Source organism: Lynx rufus, unplaced genomic scaffold (genome assembly GCF_022079265.1).
Source record: "Lynx rufus isolate CCGP_SWC_20201006 ecotype Redwood Valley unplaced genomic scaffold, mLynRuf1.p SCAF_6, whole genome shotgun sequence".
In the NCBI taxonomy this organism is placed as follows: Eukaryota; Metazoa; Chordata; class Mammalia; order Carnivora; family Felidae; genus Lynx; species Lynx rufus.
In genome coordinates this window covers 144,768,248-144,791,435 of record NW_025814878.1, presented here as the reverse complement: position 1 = coordinate 144,791,435, position 23,188 = coordinate 144,768,248, and the positions used below count along the sequence as shown (strand labels likewise).

Here is a 23,188-nt window from a genome sequence, read left to right as displayed (position 1 = left end):
TGGAGATGCTGGGGATCGAACCCAGGACCTCATACATGCAAAGCATGCGCTCTACCACTGAGCTACATCCCCAGAACTGCAGAGTTTATGGGGCGCAAAAATACCTTTCTTTATGAATATACATTAAGTTTTCTGTAAAATGTATTTCGCTATACTTTGTTGTGCAAGAATTATATGAATTTTACAGGTCTTGAATGTCAGAAAGAAAATGTTTGTAAGTCAATATCACTAAAGGCTTTAGATTCACCTTAATCTGCCCAGGCCCAGCTCAAAACAAGCAGGTGGAAATTTGGGTTTTATCCTAACAATGACCAAGAATATGTCATTCAGATCATGAGGCTTTTGGAAAGGCTGACATGAGAAAAACTAGACCCACAGATGGCTACAGCAACCCCCTGGGAAATGTCGTGATGGATGGACAAAGTCCTGGGTACAGGACGGAGACAGAGTCATCTTGCAGGGTCCACTCAATCTCAGGTTCTAGGCTTGGAATTGTCCACAGTGTGTGTAAATCTTGGCCCAAGAAGGAAGAGCCCACTCCGTAGACTGGGTGAGTAAACCTGTATCCTGTGGAATAAAAAGTATAAGAAAGACGCTGAAGATTCAAACATAAATCCAGGTTTTCATACTTTAGAAAGGGTTTTAGGGTGAGGCAACGGCTCTCAAAGCATGGTCTTTGTATCTGCGGCATCATCATCACCTGAGATCTTGCTAAAAGTGCAAATTCTCAGGCCCCATCTCGGTGAGTCCAGAACTTGAGGCATGGGGGCCCAGCAACCCTTGTCCTGACAAGACCCGGAGGTGATGCTGATACACCCAAAAACTCAGGAACAGAGTTTTTGTACAGAGTTTTTGAACAGTCTGCTGTGCAGAATGCTACCTTACTACATCATTTTCCAACAACACTGCAGGACTAAGGTGCGTCCAACATTTAAAGATTAAACAATTTAACATAAGGCCTGAGTTTTTATAAATATTTGTGTGTAAGGGAAATCTAAGTTTTGAATTTATGTTTTTAATACACTGTGAAAATAGTGTGACTATTTACAAATGTTAATTTTTAAAGCTTAGTGAATTGTGCACTGACGTACAAACCATATCAGACCCTTCTCTCGATGTTGGAAAGCCCTTGAACATCAGATCATCTGTCCACTGGCCATTCGAAGAGAAGAGGAAGATAAAGACGAGCGAAGGCAGATTAAGAACGGCAAGAGGCCGAAAGAAAGCGCGTCTACAGGTGTAGACGTCCCGTGCGTGGGCAGACCAGGGATGAACCGAGGACCTCAGGCCTGCATCGAAGGTCACGTGGGAGGGAGCGAGGGCAGGAGGGCAGACCGCCCTGTCCAGGACTGGACTCGAGCATCCAATCGCGGTGCCGGCCGGCACCCAGGGCAATTATGACCAAAATGATAAAAACTCCTGTTCCGGGGCAACAGTTGCACCCCACGATCCCACCACCGACGGGATTCAGGGGCGTAGAGGTTAGCACCTCCCCCGCCGGTCCGCGCAGTCCGCGGGCCGAGCCTCCAAAACCCCCGAGGCCGAATCGCTAAGAATCTGGCCACGTTGACCGTCCGGGGACCACGCAGGAGTCGTGGCACACGAGTCTCGTTCCCTCCTCACTAGACCGGCCGCCGGCCCCCTCGCTACGGCCCCTGGCCCTGCCCCAGGCTGGGGGAGAGCGGCCCGCGGCCCCGCCCGCCACCTGCGCACCTGCGCCCGGCGGCTCGCGCGCACCGCCCTCCCGTACCAGGCAGCAGGTGTCTCAGGCTCCTTCTCCCGCGCCGAACCTTCATTCTGGCTAAAATGCCACCGGCGCAAATCTGCAAATGAGTCAGGGGGCGGGGCGGGGGCTTTCCCGAGGTCCCGGAGGAGGGGGCTGGTGGTGGTGGTGTGCACGGGGTGGTGGTGTGCACGGGGTGGTGGTGTGCATGGGGTGGTGGTGTGCACGGGGTGGTGGTGTGCACGGGGTGGTGGTGTGCACAAGGTGGTGGCGTGCACGGGGTGGTGGTGTGAACGCGGTGGTGGTGTATGGGGTGGTGGTGTGCATGGGGTGGTGGTGTGCACGGGTGGTGGTGTGCACGGAGTGGTGGTGTGCACGGAGTGTGCATGGGGTGGTGGTGTGCACGGAGTGGTGGTGTGCACGGAGTGTGCATGGGGTGGTGGTGTCCACGCGACGGTGGTGCTGTGCACAGGTTGGTCTGCACAGGAACCACTCCCCCGGCAGGGTCTGCAGGTGGGTGGCGGGCAGGTGAGGTCCGGGACCAAGAGAAGCTTGGGGACAGCTGGGGGCTGGCGCGAACTGCAGTCGGCAGAGCGAAGGGACACCACGCGCTTCCGCAGGGAAGTCGGGTCCTTTGCGCACTTCGGTCGGGAAGTGGTTGGCACGGCTCTCCTGGAGGCTTGCGGTGAGACGTCGAGGCTCGCCGAGGGCCTCGGGTCCTGCGGGGGTAGAACCGTTGGCTTCATTGCTTGTTTTTAGACACTTCTGTTTATGTTTGTGTCTCCCTTCCCGGTTCCAATTTACCTTTCCTTCTCTGGCTGTCCTTTCCTCCCCAACTCGGCCGAGCCCGGGTGCGTTTTCGGGACGCGCAGGGCACCATCGCCGCTGTGGGCATTTTCTGAGAGAGTTCCAGGGTCGGGGTCACCGGGAGCAGCCGGACTGGTCACAGAGCCCGGCTCGCTCCAAACACCGAGGAGCCGCCCGCACGCGGCAGTAAAGCCGGTGAAGGCCAAGGAATCTGCCAGAAGGAAAGGCCTGAGGGAAGGCGAGGAAGCGTGAGGCAGACCGGGGCACGGGCTGAAAAGGTGACCTGGCTACGAACGCTGGGAGCGACCCCGGGGAGTCCCCGCCGAGCCCCGCGTAAGGCAGAGGCCGGGGGGTGGGCCGCGCGGCGAGAACCTGAAGGCCGAAATCGCAGCCCTGGGAGCGGGCGGCAAGGGCCGTGCTGCGCTGGCTGACGAGCAGGACGCATGCAGGCGTCTGGGCGGGGAACCCCCGGGGGGTCGGCCCCCGCGAGCCCAGAGCACCCCCACCCAGCGGCCGCCCGGGTCTCGTTTCTCCCGCGCATCTTTGCAGAGGGTGCGCTAGGTGAAACCCACGAGTGCGTTTCAGAGCCGCACCTGCCCAGACCCTGGGCGGACCGCTGCGGGGGCTCACCTGGGGCGTCCACGCGCCACCTGCGCGCAGAACTTCGGCCGAAATCGAGAAGCGTCGCCGCCCACCGCTGCGAGCGCAAACGGGCCTTTGTTCAGGGGTCCGGTGTCTCCTCAAGGGTGCGCGGTACGCTTGCCCGTCCGGTGTGGGCCGGAGCGCCCGCCCCGCTGCCCTGAACGAGCTATGCGCGTACTTCGCAATCCGCCTCTCCCCCGCGCACTTCACCGCACGGTTCTCTGCGCTGCGACACGAACCCTGGACAGAGGTCACCTCTCCGGCATCCCTCGCCACCCTTTACTGAGGGGCTGCCGCGTGCCAGGCTCGGTGCCGTCGGCTGGAGGTAGGGTGATGGGGAAGGACACTCAGGGCTCTGCCCTTCTGACATCGCCCTAGGGGGAAGCAGGCAAACGTAACCAAATAACACGGATCTGCAAATATAAAACGCGCATTAAAGGGGAGCGCGGGGCACTCTGATGTGTTAGGTAATAAGCGCTTGTTAGAGCCACCTGATGGTGATTCTGTGAATGAGGGAGGACCTGGGTCAGCAACGAAGGAGAAAGGAGCGGTCTTCGTGGTGGGGATGTAGCTCAGTGGTAGAGCGCATGCTTTGCATGTATGAGGCCCCGGGTTCGATCCCCGGCATCTCCACTCTACAGACGCTCCAATTTGCTTCTTATTTAGCTCTTGGCAGGCCCCTCTTCAAATATTAAAGTGACTGAGAGAAAGGAGTTTTCTTCCATCCGGAATTCTTACTGGACTAAGAATTAAATTGGCTTGACACAGGTTACCAGGGTGAAAAGAGGCTTAATAGTGAGACTGAGAAGCACTTTAGACAGAAGATGAATTCGTGAGGAAATGACAGGCCGGAGCAAACAGACGTTTTGGGGACTTTGATTAGTAAGGGATTTTAAACGGAATTTGGGCTGAGGTAGATTTACTGAAAAAGTAACGAGCTTATACAGCTGTCTCAATTTTACAACCCGCGTCTCTGGTGATAAGGATGTCTTTTACTTAGTACAGGAAACTCCCTTTCGTATGGAAAGTTTATTTCCTGCTTCCAGGGCACAGAGGAGGGTGTGATGTCCTTGAACCTGCTGTTTCCCAAGTAGCTGCAATTAAAAGTAATTAATATGCCGTTGGGGCGCCTAGGTGTCCGTTGGGGACTCTGGATTTCAGCGCAGGTCATGATCTCTGAGTTAGTGGAGCCTCCCCTGGGGCTCTGCGTTGATGGGGTAGAGCCTGCTTGGGATTCTCTTTCTGCCTCTCTCTATGCCCCTCCCCCACATGCATGTGCGTGCGCGCTCTCTCTCAAAATAAATAAATAAAACGTTTAAAAAAATAATTGCTATGCCACTGAGGTCCATTTGGGGACATCCATTTTGGAGATAAAGCCCCATATTGGGCTCTGCACAGGCATCGCAGAGCCTGCTTGGGATTCTCTCCCTCCCTCTCTCTCTCTCTCTGCCCTTTCCCCACTTGTGCTGTGTCTGTCTCCCTCAAAATACATACATAAAACTTAAAAAAACCCATCTTCTGGCGTTCCCAATACTTACTGTAATGTGTTACTTGCTCCACCTGCTTGGAGAAAGCAGTCATCTTTTAACGCCAGTATTTCATTGGTGGGGTTGGGCGTGTTCTGTTTTACAGCATTAGGAGGCACGTGATGTGTAACCGTCTCACTTCTAGCCTCATGGAATTAATCGTTGGTTTCAGGCGATGTCCACCTGCTCCATCCGTTCTAGGTTTCCCCGTCCAATTTCTCCTCATGGTTGTAGCCACCATCGATGATCGCAACCTGGATGCATTACAGCAATATCAGTAGTAAAATGTTGACTGTGGTTTGAATTCTTCCTCCTGCATTTATTAGCTGTGATTCCTCGGTGGAGAAAATCTTTCCCTTACCAACTATATGTATCTCCTAAAAACATTCCATATTATCCATAAATGCTTGATTCTCTCCCTTCATTTGTCAGCGTTCAAGAGAATGAGCTGTTGTCCAAAAACCTCCAAAGAACTAGTGTGTGTGTGTGTGTGTGCGCGCGCGCGTGTGTGTTGATTTTACAACCAGTTTCTCTAAATTCTCTATTTGTAGAGAAAGGTGATTTCCAGATGTATAATACTACCAAGACCTAGAAAGATAACTTTGTCTCTATTCAATACCGAGTCCTCTATTCTTCCCGTGTCTGAAGGCCTTGATTTATACCTTCATCACAGCGTTAAATAGTAGTGAAGTTAACGGACATCCGTGCCTAATCATAAACAACTTTAAATCTGTTCGACCACAAAATACCTTAAAGAGACTAAAATAGTGATACAGATCGTAAAAATCTCTGAACAACACATATTACCCAGAATTATTTTCCAGGATGAAAAATAATCCCTAGAAATGAATCAGTTTAACAGTGATGGCAGTTTCCCCCCCGTCTTATACTATGTATTCAACTATTATTTCACACTAGCTCTGGCCTGGGCAAATCAGTTGTCATTTTGGAATCGGTTAAGCGATGCAGATGTTACTTGTGGGATGCTTGTCTGGGGGCAGTGGAAGTGGTCCTTTAGTCAAATTTATGTCTACAATGAGCCTGACAGGTCATTTACTTTGATTGAAGTTTTCTGGAACAAGAGCTGTTTACATCTGCTGCACGGGGTCCAGGGCGCGTGTGGGACAGAAATCGGGGGTCCAGGGCGCGTGTGGGACAGGAATCGGGAGTTCAGGGCGCGTGTGGGACAGGAATCGGGGGTCCAGGGCGCGTGTGGGACAGAAAGTAGGACAGGAATCGGGGGTCTAGGGCACGTGTGGGACAGGAATCGGGACTCCAGGGTGCGTGTGGGACAGAAAGTGGGGGTTCAGAGCGCGTGTGGGACAGGAATCGGGGGTCCAGGGCGCGTGTGGGGCAGCAATCGGGGGTCCTGACCGCAGGGCGCGCGGGTGGAAAACGGAAGAGGGTACCGGGTCTAGCGGGGGAAACGCCAGGCAGGTGTTCTGACCACGAGCACGACCCCTCAAAACTGCTGGAGGTGCCGGGGATTGAACCCGGGACCTCGTACATGCTAAGCACGCGCTCTACCACTGAGCTACACCCCCGACTGTGAGCGCGCCACTTTGGATTCCTGTCGTGATTTATAATCATTACTTCCTGGTCTCCTAAAGATTTGGTAACCTGCAGGGAGCGCGCGGTGCGAGCTGCCTCGTCTGCGAAACAGGCTGAGAAGCGGTTTCAAAACACAAAACAAAACAAACAAAAAAAACCCTCAAAAGCACAAAATGAGATTCCAAACGAAGAAGGAAGCTGAAAAGACACGGTCTTCTCTCGCTCTTCCCAGGTTCATTTCCAGTGCTCTGCGCTCCTTCCCCCAACCCCGCCCCCAGAGGCCGCAGCAGGTGCGGCGCAGCGGGGGGCGGGGGCGCGGGGGTGGGGGGGACAGCCCGGGGAGGGGGAGGGAGGCGCGCGCGCAGCGGGGGCGTGTGGGCGGGGGAGCCCAGGGGGCGCGTAGCGCCTCCCGCCTCCGGGGGTCCGAGACCCTCAAATCCTCCCCATTTCCGGGAGGCAGAAGCCTCCGCTGAAGGCTGGGCGGTGGTGGCAGGGACCGTCCCCGCGGGGTCACCCTGTCCTGGATGGACCCCGAGGACAAGCTGGGAACCTGGGTGGCAGGTACCCCTGCCCTGGGGCCAGCGGAGAGCGGCAGGGGTGCTGCTGGGGGGGAAGGGTTGAGCTGGCCCAGCAGCCCTGACTTCCTCCTCCCCACTACCCCCCCTCCACGAGCAGCCCCCCCAGCTGTGAAGAATTCGGGGTTCCTCGGATGGTTTGGGGGACCGCTCCTCACGCTGTAGAGTTGGCCGGGTCCGGCTCCACCCCCGGTCGCTGATTTCCCTGGTGTCTTTCTCTGCCTCTGAAACAATTTCAAACTTATTAAAAAAGTTGAAAAAAATAAAAATAGTACAAAATTGCCCCTATTCCCTTGACCCGGCTTTGGCTATTGCTAATATTTTACTCCATTTGCTTTGTGGTTTGACCGCTCTTTCTCTCATTAGGGAGTATCTCATGTTCAGTTACCCTTAAACCCTTGACCTCATGACCTCAGGACTGTGGTGAACGGGAGAATTTAACCCTAACAGACAGCTGTATTTAATCTACGGTTTGCATTTGACCCAACTGACCCGATCGCCCCTCCTACAGCATCTAGTCTGGGGATGGTATTGCATTTAGTTGGCCTTTTTAGTTTTCTTTAATCTGGAACATTTTCACAGATTTGGGGGGGGAGGGGCTTTTATGACATTAACATGCCATTTGAAGCATGTCCTTTTTTTATTGTTTGTTTGCTTTTTTTTTTTTTTTTAATAGAATGTCTTTCGCTTTGGGTCTGTTTTCTTATGACCACATTCAGGGCATGCATTTCCCACCAGAGTACTACATAGCTGATGTGGGGATACTTATCGTGGATAATGTGGGGGTAATTACCTGGAGACTGTGCCTTCCATGGATCACCTGGTTTGTGGGGCAGCAACCTAAGACCCCAAACATCCTGCTCTTCATCAAAATGTTGAGAGATGATGCCAAAGTGTCGGTCCAGAATACAGCAAAAGTAGTTAAGAAATGGAACAAAGTCAGCCGTGACAGACGAACCTCACCACAGGTCATTTGCACCTCCTCCCGTCAGGGGGTGGAGTCTAATTTATTCCTCTGAACCTTGAATCTGAGCTGCTCTGACCAGTGGAGTACAATGAGGTAATGTGCCACTCTCAAGCCTGGTCTCAAGAAACCTTGTAGCGTCAGCCTTCACTTTCCTGGAACACTGCTATCATTGTGTAAGAAAGCTGGGCCACCATCTAGAAAGAGCACAGTAAGGAAACCTGATAAACCAGAAACAGTCCCTGCCTACTGTCGGATATGGTTGGGGCTGTCCTGGAGCCCTCAGTCTCCAGCTGACCTGCGAATTGGCTGCGGAGAGACTAGTCCCGCTGACCCCACAAACAGAAGAGATGATACAGCCCATGTGAGCTCTGCCCATATTACCAACCCCTAGAATTCTGAGAAAATGAGTGGGTGTTGCTTTAAGCCCCTGAGTTTTGGGGTAGTTTATTACACGGCCACAGAAAATGGATAAAAGAACATAGTAGAGATGTAGGAACAAATAAGAAATTCTGAGTATATATAATTATAGCCCAGGAATAGAAGAAGAGAAAAACGTAGGTGAGGTCATATTCGAAGACATAAGAGATTAGAATTGCCCAGAACTGGAGAGAAACTTTTTATTTTTATTTTTTTTTTCAACGTTTATTTATTTTTGGGACAGAGAGAGACAGAGCATGAACGGGGGAGGGGCAGAGAGAGAGGGAGACACAGAATGGGAAACAGGCTCCAGGCTCTGAGCCATCAGCCCAGAGCCTGACGCGGGGCTCGAACTCACGGACCGCGAGATCGTGACCCGGCCGAAGTCGGACGCTCAACCGACTGCGCCACCCAGGCACCCCGAGAGAAAGTTTTTATAGTAGATTCAGAAAGCTCAGCGTATCACAAGCAAGGAAAAGTAAATAACCATAACTTCACACCTCACACTGAAAGTGTGTTACCAAAGAGAAGGTCTGAAATCAGCCAGAGAAAATGGACGGATCTACTGCAAAGGAGGAACAGTTACAATGTTAACAATGTTAACATTAATGTTACAATGTTACAATGTTAATTTCCATAACAAACCAGGGAAAAAGGAAATCTATTTTAGAAGGATTGAAATAAAATAATTGTCAATCTAGACTTGTGTGCTCATCAAACTAACCTTCAAGAATGGGCGCTTTTTTAAAAAAAAGTTTTTAAAGTTTATTTATTTATTTGGAGAGAGACAGAGACAGCATGAGTGTGGAAGGGGCAGAGAGGGGGGGGAGAGAGAATCCCAAGCAGGCTCTGTGCTGCCAGCATAGAACCTGACACGGGGCTTGAACTCACCAAACCATGAGATCATGACACGAGCTGACGCCCCGAAACCGAGTTGGATGCTTAACTGCCACCCAGACGCCCCAAGAATGGAAGCTTTTTAACACCATTTACAAATAAAAACAGGGAGTTTAAAACCAGACTGTTACAGCTGACTTTGTTCCGTGTCCTTAACTATTTTTGCTGTATTCTGGACCAACATTTTGGAGTCATCTCTCAATGTAGTAATTCTTTCTTAGGCTGTAGCTAACATGCTCTTTAGCCTGACCTATCAGGAATTTTTAGCTTCAACTATTGTATCTTATTTCTTGAGTTCTAAATGTTTATATCATTCTACGCACTCTTCTGGCGTACTGTCTCCTTAATTTGTTGATGTATATCCCACATCGCTGTTCTTTATCTTGTAGCTTAAAATTTCAACATGTGCTGCCGTTTAGGTCTAAATATGTCACGTTTTTGTGGTCATCCTTACTGTTGGGAGGGCTGTGTGATCTTACTATGGATGAGTCCTGCAGGCCTAACTTGGGGAAGTTTTCTCTCACAGAGACATGTTATCAAAACATTGGAACTTACGTGAAGTTAGAGAGAACGATGTAACGAATGTCCATATGCATCTCAACCTGGTTCAACAATGATTAACATACACCATTCTTATTTTATCATCCTTTTTTTCTGAAGCATATTAAGCTACTTTCAAGCATCATGCGTTTGATCTTTAAATATTTCTGTATATAGTCATTTAAAAAACAATAGATAATAGAGAATAGGTAATAGGTAATAGATAATAGATAATAGATAGTCATTTAAAAAACAAAATTCCGGGGCGCCTGGGTGGCGCAGTCGGTTAAGCGTCCGACTTCAGCCAGGTCACGATCTCGCGATCCGTGAGTTCGAGCCCCGTGTCGGGCTCTGGGCTGATGGCTCAGAGCCTGGAGCCTGTTTCCGATTCTGTGTCTCCCTCTCTCTCTGCCCCTCCCCCGTTCATGCTCTGTCTCTCTCTGTCCCAAAAATAAATAAAAAACGTTGAAAAAAATTTAAAAAAAAATAAAAAACAAAATTCCAACAAAATTCACATCTAAACAATTTAACTAAGATTCTTCATACTATCTAATACCCAGCCCATGGTGAATTTTCTCTGTTTTGTGAACATGCCTTTTTTGTTGTTGTTGATCTGTTTTATTTGTAATCTGAAGAAGGTCCACACATTGCTTTTGGTTGAGAAAATCTCTTAAAATTCTCAAGATTAACGGGGTCTCTTTTATTTATTTTTTTATGCTGTTCACTTGTTTATGCAACTGGGTTATCTGTCCCATAGAATTTCTTATGTTCTAAGTGTGGTTGATTTCACCGTTGCGGTAGCACCTAATGTGTTTTTCTTATTCTCCATATCTCTTGTAAACTGGTAGTTAGACAGTGAAGTTTTGTTAGACTCATATTCAGTTGTTTTAGGCTAGAATACATTATGGGTTTTATGGTGGATTTCCTATAGTATCACATGAGGTGGCATATAACCTAGGTTTTCCCACTTCTAATTACGCTAAGGCTGTTTGGTGGGTTCAGATCCACACCTTTGTTTTCCACCTAATGGCTTATTCAACCACTGATTATTACTGCCTAGATTCATTATGCATTAAGGGTTATAAAATGGTGATTTTTAAAAAGCATTTCTTTTGCATTTATTATCTGTATATATTCTACAAAGAGTCACCTTTCTTAATCACTTATTGGTTATCTTTACAAAGGCAAGGTAAATGGTAGTTAATTATTATTTTTTTTTTAATTTTTTTTTCAACATTTATTTATTTTTGGGACAGAGAGAGACAGAGCATGAACGGGGGAGGGGCAGAGAGAGAGGGAGACACAGAATCGGAAACAGGCTCCAGGCTCTGAGCCATCAGCCCAGAGCCCGACGCGGGGCTCGAACTCACGGACCGCGAGATCGTGACCTGGCTGAAGTCGGACGCTTAACCGACTGCGCCCCCCAGGCGCCCCTGTAGTTAATTATTAAAACAACCTCAAAATGATATACTTCAGAGAAAAAGAAAAATACTAGAATGATAGTCTGAGACGCAACAATAAATAGAGAACAAACAAAATGTGAACATGTAGGAAAATTTGCACAATAATTATCTGAATAAAATAATAGTAGTATCTAATTTGTAACCATAAAAAATGGCGAGCAGGGGCATAACCAGAGACGGAGGAGGAGGGGACTCCAAATATCCGCGTCTCCACTAAAGCGACGATTAGGTGGCAAAAAACCAGAAACAACTTTTGCAGAACTCTGGAATCTAATAAAAATAGCAACCAGAGAATGCTGCCTGGAGACAGAAGCTGCTTATGTTAGGCTACAAAACAAGTTTCAGCAAATTTAAAGTGATTCCAATCATACAAAGTGTATTTTCCAACCACTATCGAAGGAAACCAGAAATCAAATAACAAAGCAAAAACTGGAAAATACGCCGATATGTGGAGTTAAAAACATACTTGTAAACAGCTACTGAGTCAAAGAGGTGGTCATCAGGGAGATGGACAAAATACTTGGCTGGAAGACAATAAAGACAAAACGCCAAGTTTTATGGTTTTACGGGACACATCTATAGCTGTAAATGCCTGCATTAGGAGAGAAGAAAGATCTCAAATAAGTAACATAACTTTCTACCCTAAGGAGCCAGAGACAGAAAACCAACTTAACTCAGTGGAAATGGAGGGAAGGAAATGATAAAGATTCGAGCAGAGATAAATGAAATGGAGAGCACAAAAACGATAGAATCAACGAAACCAAAAATTGCTTGTTGGAAAGATAACAGAATTGGCAAATCTTTAGCTAGTGACTAAAAAAGAAAGACAAAAGACTCAAAAAATGACTCAAGCCGAAAGTAAGGTGAGGATTTTAATGCTGATCTTACAGAAATAAAAGGATTATAAGAGGGTACTATGAGCAATTATGCACCAACAAATCAGAAAACCTAAACAAAATGGACAATTCTGAGACACACACAATCCCCCAAGACTGGATCATGAAGAAATAGAAAATCTGAGTCGATCCAGAAATTAGAACTCTGGACAATGCTAGTGAGAATGTAAAATGGTGTGGCAGCTGTGGAAAATGGTGATTCCTCAGTAAGTTAATAAACAACAAGTGACCGTAGGACCTAGCAATCCCATTCCTGGGTGATACCCAAAAGGTTGAAAACAAGTGTTCAAACAAAAACTTGTCCACAAATCTACATGGCAGCACTATTCACAATAGCAAAAAAAAGTGAAAATAACGCAAGTGTCCATAGACTGATAAATGAGTGAACGAAGGTGGTATATCCATAGGGTGGAGTATTATTCAGTCATCAAAAAGGAAGACTACAGCATGGACGGACCTTGAAAACATTATGCTGAGTGAAAGTAGCCAGACACAGAGGGCCACATTCTGTGGGATTCCATTTATAGGAGATATCCAGAATAAGTGAATCCATAGAAAAAACAAAAGGCAGATTAGTGATTTCCAGATGCTGGGGGTGAGTGCAGGTTTGAGGAATGACTACTTAATGGGTACAAGGTTCCCTTTGGGGTGATTGGGGTGATGAAAATGTTCGGATAGTGGTAATGGCTGCACAACGTTGTGAAGGGACTAAATGCCATTGGATTGTACACTTTGATGAAAACAGTGAATTTTATGTTAGGTGAGCTTTACCACAATTTTTTAAAAAGTGGAAGAAGGGGGACTAAAGTGTTTTGAAAGACTTTATGTTTTTTAAAAAGATCAAGAGGGGTGCCTTGACTTCAGTTCAGGTCACGATCTCACAGTTCCTGGGTTCAGGCCCCGCATCGGGCTCTGTGCTCATAGTACGGAGCCTGCTTGGGAGTCTGTCTTCTCTCTCTGTCCCTTCCCTGCTTGCCTTCTATCTCCCTCTCAAATAATTTTTTTTAAAAAGATCAAGATCTTTTTCTTTATATTTTGTTAAGATAATTATATATGTTACTTCAAATATTCACTAAAACAATGGAAATGGAATGAATACATTCCAAACAAATGGAGAAAAAAAGTTGTAAAAATTTAATAAGCCACAAAATAAATAAAAGAAAGCGAAAAAACTCATACAATATCTGTTGAAGCAAAATAATGACAGGAGAAAAAGGTTTTAAAAGTGCAAATAAATCAGTAGTCATTTTAAGCAGAAATTACCTCCAGCCGCTAGTTAAGTGACAGTTAAATTGTATATAACAAGACTTAACTTATACTATTTATGGGAGTTTTGACTAAAGCTGACCAACTTCTTTCACTCAGTAATATGCATTTAAAGTTGCTCCTTGTGTTTTCACGGCTTAATGGCTCATTTTGGGGGACACTGAATAGTATTCCATTGTCTGGATGAACCAGTTCACTTATCCATTCGCCTACTGAGGGATGGTTGCTTCCAAGTTTGGCAATTACAAATAAAGCTGCTGAAACATCCACGTGAAAGATTTTGTGGGAGCTCAAGTTTGTCACTCATATGGGTAAATACCAAGGAGTGCAACTGCTTCCTCATAGGATAAACCTGTGTTGAGTGTTATACGAAATTAACAAGCTGTCTCCCAGAGCGGCTGCACCATTTTGTGTCCCCACCAGCAACGAATCAGAGTTCCTGTTGCTCCACATGCACACCAGCATCTGGCGTTGTCAATGTTCTGGACTTTGGCCATTCTAATAGCTCTGTAGTGGCACCTCATTGTTTAAATGTGCAATTCCCTAATGACATAGGATGTTGAGCATCTCTTTTTTTTTTTAATTTTTTTTCAATGTTTTTATTTATTTTTGGGACAGAGAGAGACAGAGCATGAACGGGGGAGGGGCAGAGAGAGAGGGAGACACAGAATCGGAAACAGGCTCCAGGCTCTGAGCCATCAGCCCAGAGCCCGACGCGGGGCTCGAACTCACGGACCGCGAGATCGCGAGATCCCGCAAGATCGCGAGATCTTGACCTGGCTGAAGTCGGACGCTTAACCGACTGCGCCACCCAGGCGCCCCCAGAGCATCTCTTTTTTTAAGTTTATTTATTTATCTTGAAAGAAAGAGAGTGCGAGCATGCACAGGGGAGGGGCAGAGAGGGAGAAAGAGAATCCCTAGCGGGCTCTGGACAAACCCTGAGATCATGACCTGACTGAGATCAAGAGTTGGTCGTTCAACCTACTGAGCCACCAACGTGCCCTGATGCTGAGCATCTTTTAATGCTTTCCTTGCCATCTGTACATCGTTGGTCAAGTGTCCAGATCTTTTCCCTATTTTTGTAAACAGGTTGTTTGTTTTCTTGTTTGTGAGTTTTAAGAGTTCTTCGTATATTTTGTGTACCAGTCCTTTATCAGATACGTGTTTTTCAAATATTTTTTGTGGCTTGTCTGTGGCTTGTCTTCTCATTTTCCTGATACTGCCTTTAGCAGAGCATATGTTTTTAAATTTTAATAAAGTACCACTTATTGGTTATTTCGTCCAACAATCATGCTTTTGGCGTTGCATCCAAGAACCCATTGCCAGAGTTGACGCCACCTAGATTTTCTCCCGTGTTATCTGCTAGAAGTTTTATCGTGATAAAGTAGCTTCCTTGTGGACCGACTTGTTAGGAGAACAAAGAGCTCCTTCTTGCAAAGGAAGCTCTTCTACCTTGCATTTTGGTGCTTGGCGGTGCTTTTATTAAAAATCCAGATTTTTGGGGCGCCTGGGTGGCGCAGTCGGTTAAGCGTCCGACTTCAGCCAGGTCACGATCTCGCGGTCCGTGAGTTCGAGCCCCGCGTCGGGCTCTGGGCTGATGGCTTGGAGCCTGGAGCCTGTTTCCGATTCTGTGTCTCCCTCTCTCTCTGCCCCTCCCCCGTTCATGCTCTGTCTCTCTCTGTCCCAAAAATAAATAAACGTTGAAAAAAATAATTTAAAAAAAAATCCAGATTTTTAAATTCATTCATTCATTCATTCACTCACTCATGCATTCATTCAAGAATAGCTATTGTGTACTACATTTCAGAATGGCTACTTTTCCCCTCTCCTAGCCACAGGCAAGTGGGTATTTTTTCTTGGTCTTCAAAGTGAGAGCCTGGTGGAGCTCCTGGAGGTAAAACTCAGGAAAGCAGAGGGCTCTCCCAAGACAGAGCCTCCTTGCAGTGTTCAACCCTCAAGCTACTCTACACCGAGCCTCCAGCAATTCATTAATTATGGTTTAATTTTCCTGCCCTGGTATTGCTTTCTGCTGCCACCTCCTGGCTTCTACTCTGGAAAATTGTGATCATTTACCTGTCTCTCCAGCTTGGGGGCAGCAGTTAGTTCTGTGACCTCAGTTCTCTGATGGGTCTAAGAAGGGTTGTTTCAGCTCTTTCCTTGTCGTGAGGATGGGAGTGACGCCTTCCAAGCTCTCTACATGTTGATCGGAAACCAAAAGTCCTATCTCCATCTATATTTACATAATTAATACATGTTTGAGACTAAAGTAAAAAGTAAAACCTTACAGAAATGATATGGAAAGTGCTGGAGCCCCCTAGCTGCAGCCCTGGATATAACAACTTTTGACAGTCGGTATATATTCTTGCAGGCATTTTTCATGTCAATGCCCATCATGGTTTTTCCAAAGTTGCAAAGGGCCTGTGGCATTTTTTTTTTTAGTTTTCTACCATATTTAAAATAAAATACAAAAGGAATATTCTAAAAGTTGGGATATAGTTGAAATAATTATATTTAAACATGAACTCTGTTAACATCAAATAAATATACAATAATTGTATGTATAATGTACTTTGGAGATATCAAGAAAAGTCTATATTTGAGTCTTCATAAAACTGAGGCTGAGGCTAAGTGGCCTCACTGATATTATCTAAAACTCTATTAATTTATCTTCATATTTACTTAAAATAATAATGATAACAAAAGTACACATACTATAGTTGGAGTTACCTCCCTCCTACCCCTACTTGATAGTTGGGTTTTAGGAAGGGAAAAGGGATGTAAGTTTTTAAATTTTAATAGGTCTTATAAAATTATCCTTTAATGTGTTTGTGCCAAGTTACAATTTCACAGCAGTATTTCAAAACATGCTTTCCGAAACTCTGGCCCAGATTTGTTATTATGAATTTTGTAAATACTTGTCAGTCTAATGGAGGGGAGAATATATTACTATTTTAATTAGCATATCTTTAAATATATGTGAAGGGAAGCTTCTTTTATTATGTTTGTCATCTGAATTGTTTCTACTTCTGTGGATTGCCTGCACATACTATTGGTTCATGTTTTCTCTGCTGGTTGTCTTTTCTGAGGGATAATAATGATAATGCAAAGCATTTACATAGTGATTGCAGTGTCAGGTATTACATTTTTTTAAATGTTTATTTATTTTTTGGGGGGGGGAGAGAGAGCATGAGCAGGGAAGGGGCAGAGAGAGAGGGAGACACAGAATTGGAAGCAGGCTCCAGGCTCTGAGCTGTCAGCACACAGCCTAACATGGGCTCGAACTCACCAATGGTGAGATCATGACTTGAGCTGAAGTCAGCCACTTGACCACCGACTGAGCCACCCAGGCGCCCCCAGTGTCAGGCAATTTAAAGCACTTTACATATTCATTCTACACGCTGATGTGCTGGGTGTAAAATGATGAATAACGAAATATGATCCCTGCCCTCTGGGGAGTATGGCGGGAGAACTGTCTAAAAGAAAAATCTTTGTTAATCTAACAGGTAAATTTTCTCTTGAAAAGTTGTCTTGAGAAGTAGTTTTGAAGTCACTGGTATAAAATCAGGTTTCCTTGGAAGTGTGAACAGGACAATGAGAAGGGATGCTTCGAACAACAAAACGGGAGTCCTGACTCAAGGCTGAAGGAAAATCGTAACAGCCGACCTCATTCGAAAAAGTGATACGATTGTTTGACTCACTAAATGAACAAGTCCTCAGTCCTCTAACCCGTGGATTCCCATGATGGGCGGTGCATGCAAAGGTGAGTTTATAAACTCGGTAAGGGACCCTGGGAGGGAGACCACAGCTCAGAACACAAGTAGAGGTTTCATAGGAAGGAAAATGCAACGGCATCTTGGCAAGTAAGAATCTTCTCTCTTCCATTTCTCTCCAAAATCCTGCAAGAAATATAGAAAAAACAAACGTAGTCTAGTGAGTGAAAGGAGTTTCTGAATGCTGGTTTACCTGAAGCGGCCAAGGTGGGCTTCCTCCGGGGGAGAAGGGTGGTGATGGAGTTGGCTAGGTGGCCTGCACCGAGTGTCACGGAGAGCGGGATGGAGCCCGGGCCTCCCCACCTGCGGCTCCCCGGGGAAGGGGGGGAAGGGCCTCCCCACCTGCGGCTCCCCGGGCCCCGACTTCCCCCCCTGCGACTCTCCTGGGCTCAGACCTCCCCACCTGCGGCTCCCAGGGCCCGGGCCTCCCCACCCGAGGCTCCCCGGGGCCCCGACCTCCCCACCTGCGGCTCCCGGGGTGGAGGGGGGAAGGCCTCCCCATCTGCGGCTACCCTGGGCTCCGACCTCCCCACCTGCGACTCTCCTGGGCTCCGACCTCCCCACCTGCCGCTCCCGGGGCGCGGGCCTCCCCACCTGCGGCTCCCCTGGGCTCCGATCTCCCCACCTGGGGCTTCCCGGGGAGGTGGGGGGGAAGGGCCTCCCCACCTGAGGCTCCCCGGGGCCCCGACCTCCACACCTGCGGCTCCCGGGGTGGAGGGGGGAGGGCCTCCCCACCTGCGGCTACCCTGGGCTCCGACCTCCTCACCTGTGACTCTCCTGGGCTCCGACCTCCCCACCTGCGGCTCCCGGGGCGCGGGCCTCCCCACCTGGGGCTCCCGGGGCCCGAAGAGCGGTGGCGGCCGCGCCAGGTCAGCCCTGCCTAGGTTCCGCTCTGCTCTGACGCCCACGCCGTCTCCGCCGGGCGCCCGCGTGTAGCCTTGTTTCCAGCCCAGTTCTCCCCGGTCTCTGTTCGCGCCAAGGCCCAGAGAAGCGAACCGGAGGGATCTGACGCATTTCAGGGGCGAGTACCAGAGATCCCGGCCTTTCCCGGAGTCCGGGCGCTCCCGGGGCGCTGGCCAAGTGCGGGCAGCAGGTGTCCGCGCGTCACACGGCGGCGCGCTGGCTGTGCCTGCTCATGTAGCACCTGCTGCGGTGAGAGGGACCCGAAAACGCCTGTCCGGGGTCCGGCGGGGAGGGTGGAGGCGGCGTGGGGGGAGAGCAAACGCGCGGAGGCGTCACCGCGGCACCCACCGCGGGGCGAAGAGTCCGGCCGCGCGGTGCGGGCACCGGACGAGGTGGCCGAGTGGTTAAGGCGATGGACTGCTAATCCATTGTGCTCTGCACGCGTGGGTTCGAATCCCACCCTCGTCGGGAGGTTTTCTTTGAGCCCCAGCCGGGGTGCACGCAGGCGGGCTCTGTGAGAGCGTCCGGGGTCTCCCGGGTAACGCTTGGTCCGCAGCACCTGTCAGAGTGGGGTCACTGGATCCAGCATCTGAGATGCGGACCTTCTGGAGAGAAGAAAGATGTTTATACTCACCGCGGAGTCTCTAGGTCTTTTGAAGAACGGTCCACGGAGGGATATAGAAAAACACTTGCCTGACTTAAATGGTAAAGTCACCCACAAAGATATGCAAATGATTGTTTATATTGTACTTTGCATGAAATTTTCGGCTATATATGTATTTCAATTATACTGCAATTTTCAACATGTTTAAAGTGTCGCCTCAAAAAAAAAAAATCTCTGGGGCCCCTGGGTGGCTCAGTCGATTAAGCGACCAACTCTTGATTTCAGGTCAGGTCATGCTTACCTGATCATGGGAGTGAGTGTGGAGCCTGCTTAAGATTCTTTCTTTTCCTCTCTCCCTGCCTGTCCCCTGCTTGTGCCCTCTCTCTCTCTCTCTCTCAAATTAAAATAATTTTAAAAACAAAGTGTCCCATTGCCCCCAACGTGTCATTTCGGCTGTGTGCACCTGTAAATACTGCAGCATACATTTTAAGAAATGAGTTTGCTTTGCTGGTCCTAGGTTACGTGCATTGGAAATATTTATACATATTGCCAAATTGCCCACCAAAGGAATTTTATTACTCTACACTCCAAACCTATAATCTTGCTCCCCTCCCCCTCCCCAACAGAGTATCTTGTCAGCTTGGGTTCTCTGTTCATTTAGTAGGTGAAAGGGGTATTGCAATACAATTTAATTTCCATTTCCCTTATTATGACAAAACACTTCTTACATTTATAAAAGCAGAATTATTTTTGTTTCAATTCATTTGAATTTTTGTTTTTATTTTTTTAAGCTGAGAGCAATATTTGACGTATGATCTCTGGACTGCTTCAGCTGCAGAATTCTGGGCCTCAATCTATTAAATTATGATCTCAGGGAGTGTGTGCTTTGGAGTCTGTGATTTAATAAAGCATCAGATGTTTCTTCTGTTGACCCGGAAACCTTGTATCTGCCTTAGGTATCTACATGGTATATCTAATCACCCAGAATTCTCTTTATTTCTGTAAATGTTCAGCCTGGGAAAGCTGTTCTGGTCTTTTATTTCCCAGCCACATCTCTCCTATCTTGTACAGATTTTAAAATCTGTTTTCATATCATCAGAAAATTGGCTACTGTTAGTTGATTCATTCTACCCTGGACAGACCTCTACACAGTCGATTGCAGCTGGTTTTCTCTGGATAAGAAATATTCCCAGGATGTGTCTGTAAGTTCTTTGAGGGAACTATCAAAGAAAAATTGCACCAGATGGGGTTAAACAGGCAAGGAAGACTTTATTTAGACTATTGAAGTAGAACAGGGAGACTGACCTCCCCTTGGAACACAATGAGGGCAGCTGGGGATTCGTGGCCAATGGGCAGGGAGAGGGAGTCGCTGGATGGAAAATTGCTAAAACAAGACAAAACAGAATAAAAGCAAGCAAACAAAAAAGACCTGATTGAATATTTAGTGGAGCAAAAGGAACCTGATTGGATATCAAGGGTAGGGGGTTTCCCACCTTAATTGGTTTAGCAGAATTCATGCCCAAACTGGACTCAATAGGGTTCTTTATTAAGACTGGGCTTGACAGGCCAAGGATGGAACCTAGTTCAGAAGAAGTCTCAGAAGAACCTGACCAGTTTGGCCAAGGAGGGAGCCCTTGTCAATACCCATAGGGATTCCCTCCGCTTCCTGAAGGCATAGGAGACCCATGAGGTACCATGCACAAGCCATGAGGTACCAGCACAAGTATCCACACACTCTCCCAGCCTCCGTCATGTGCCTGGCTGGCTCTGCTCCCGTGGCAGCTGCTCCGTGGCCTTCTCTCCAGTCCTGGGTCAGCTGGGGGCAGGCACCCCTCCCCCCAGGCCTTGCGTTACCTTAATTTAGAGGCTTGGAATAAATCTGAATTATTGGATCTGAACTAGGACAGGTGGGACCTTGATGCTGGATATGATCATAATGATTACATCGTTAAATTCCTCTTCAATAGTTAAGAAGTGGTTCTTCCTTCTGTTCCTCCACTCCATCTGTTCCATAAAGTTCCAGGAGGGCAGTTGGAAGTCCAGGGTCTATTTGCAGTACGGACTTTGTGTCGGTTAGGATGTCAGTGCCGCGTGGCCGAGAAAACCGCAGGCTGCAGGTGGACCTGGCTGGGAGAAGGACTGCGGATATAGACTTCCCACACGGGCAGGGCTGTCGGGCCATCTCAGGAGAGAGTCAACACTGTGGGGGAGACCTCTTCACACTAGCACCCACAAGGTGGAAAGAAGACACCACCCGACAGAAAAGGTTGATTCCCTCTGCCATCAGCCTGGTCACAGACCGGGTAAGCGGAGGTGCCTCTTATGACATAGAAGAGAGTCGTCTTTACAAAACACACATACCTGTCGCTTCCCAATGTAGCTCTTGTCCTACCGAAGGAAATCTTTCCTTCCTGAGACCCTGTTTCTCTCATCATCCTAAAGGTAAAATGAGGGGCGCCTCAGTGGCTCAGCCGGTTAAGAGTGGGACTCTTGATTTTGGCTCAGGTCATGTTCTCACCATTGTGACACCCAGGCTCAGCCTGGAGCCCGCTTGAGACTCTTTCTCCCTCTCTCTCTGTCCCTCCCCAGCTTGTGTGTGCGTAAAATAAAAAAATAAAAATAAACCAAGGTAAATTGAGTGTAAGGACTTCCTAGTTTTGATCTTTACCTCCAGTTTGTTCCTGTCTACACAGTGACAGTAGTGTTCCGGAGGCACACACTTGTCCCTGAGCCTCAGCTCCCTGTGGTTCAGTTGCACCGATGCTGGTGTGAGGACAGCCCACCCTGGGCCGCCTGTGATGGACTGGAAGCTTTTCCTGCAACCTCCACGCTGCCCTCCAAGCATTGGGGGCAGGTGGCAGGAATGAGGAGGAGGCAGAGAAGGTGAGAAGTAACCTAGGCAGGGGTGGTGCGTGGAGTCTCCTGGGGGGGGGGGTGGACTGAGCGCTCTGGGGACACGTGTGTCCTTGGAGATGTTGAAGGTGCTGGGCACCCCAGGAGGGTCTCCAGGTCTTCAGGTGAACTTTAGAAAGTGGAACTTACTTCCCAGGGTCTTATGTTTGTTTGGTGACAGTAGGGAAACTGAATACCACTGAGCGTGCAGACGCAATCCCACCAACTACAAAATATAAAAGGTTCTTCTCGAGAGGAGCCATTGAGCGAAACTCGATCTCAGATTGCAGATTCAACATCCAGAAAGCTACCTGTTATACCAGGGACCAACCAAAAGGGCGAACACAGCCATCTGTAGTCTCGGCTAAATATCCCCTGGGCAATAACTGCGAGCTCCGACCCAGAAGTAGGTCAGACTTCCAAGAGGCCAGGCTGAGCACGAAATCTGATGCTGTGGTGTCGTTGAAGAGGCGAGGAGCAAAATGTATCTCAAGGCAGTCGGAGCACTTTCCTGCGTGCCTCCGTTGGTATCCAGATTTTGTGAGGTCTGAAGCTTACACCTTTTAGGGGGTCCTGCTTAAGAAAAGGAATAGACATTATCTGTACAGAATTAGACGCAGCCACTCTAAGGCCTAGATGATGTAACAGGATAAGTTGCGGTAGAAGGAGGCAACAGTCTTCACTAGTTTCCATTATAATATCTTTCTGCAACTTTTACAAAAAAACATACGTCATACAGGACTATCCCTTCCAGGCCTTGGATAGGGTGCATGCAAATGGGGGGGGGTCATGATAAATACTCTTCCGAAGGGATGTTTCACAATATCTTTCAAAATAATCTTTCAACAATTTTTCTTTAAGCACAAAAGAATTAAAAATAAAATATGTTCAAGAATGTTCAGTGTAATATTTTGCAATATCAAAATGTGAAAATGTGCCCATCTGCTTAATGGAAATAATATCCAGCTACTAAAAAAGACTGGGACAGATGGAGGTGCCCACATGTTGGCTTGGCAGTTTTGGGAGAGGATCTAATTTAAAACAAACAAATCCCAGGGGCACCTGGGTGGCTCAGTCGGTTACGTGTCCAACCTCAGTTCAGGTCATGATCTCACAGTTGGTGGGCTCGAGCCCCACATCAGGCTCTGTGCTGACAGCTCAGAGCCTGGAACCTACATCATCAGATTCTGTGTCTCGCTCTGCCCGTACCCCAACTCATGCTCTGTTTCTCTCTGTCTCAAAAATAAATAAACATTAAAAAAAAAATAAAACAAATCCCAGAAATTTCTGACTTGTGATATATAGCATGATCTAATTCTGGTTAAGTCTTAGTGTGTGTTTATATATTCATTTTAAAATAGGTTTGAGGAATATATACTAAATTCTTGGCATGAATATTTCTGAGACATGGAACGAGAGACGAAGGAGCTTTTCATTTTTTGCATGTTCACTTTTGTTATATATATATATATATATATATATACACACACACACACACACACACACACACACATAGTTTGTTTACAGGTGTATGCCACTTTAGATGTTAAAAGTGAAAATGTACCAAAAAATTAAAGCCCCTACGTAGAGGACTTAAAAGTCATGTTTACTTCATATTAGCTGCCTACTGTGCTCAGCACGACCGTGATCAAAGTATACAGAAAGTGAAAGGGACAGAAGACAGAATTTTTGACTGCAAAGGATTAACGGTTGGTTAGGGGAAAGCCACAAAAGATAAACGCAACACGT

The 23,188-nt window shown here is 47.6% G+C and overlaps 4 non-coding genes across 4 annotated transcripts; 2 read left to right on the top strand and 2 right to left on the bottom strand.

Annotated features, from left to right (window-relative positions):
- TRNAA-UGC (transfer RNA alanine (anticodon UGC)) lies at positions 1 to 72 on the bottom strand. Its single transcript has one exon. It is a non-coding gene; the product is annotated as a tRNA-Ala (tRNA).
- A 3,661-nt stretch (positions 73 to 3,733) lies between these two features.
- On the top strand, positions 3,734 to 3,805 carry TRNAA-UGC (transfer RNA alanine (anticodon UGC)). The gene has a single exon. It is a non-coding gene; the product is annotated as a tRNA-Ala (tRNA).
- A 2,365-nt stretch (positions 3,806 to 6,170) lies between these two features.
- Positions 6,171 to 6,242, bottom strand: TRNAA-AGC (transfer RNA alanine (anticodon AGC)). Its single transcript has one exon. It is a non-coding gene; the product is annotated as a tRNA-Ala (tRNA).
- Positions 6,243 to 18,329: 12,087 nt separating this feature from the next.
- On the top strand, positions 18,330 to 18,411 carry TRNAS-GCU (transfer RNA serine (anticodon GCU)). The gene has a single exon. It is a non-coding gene; the product is annotated as a tRNA-Ser (tRNA).
- Positions 18,412 to 23,188: the final 4,777 nt, after the last annotated feature.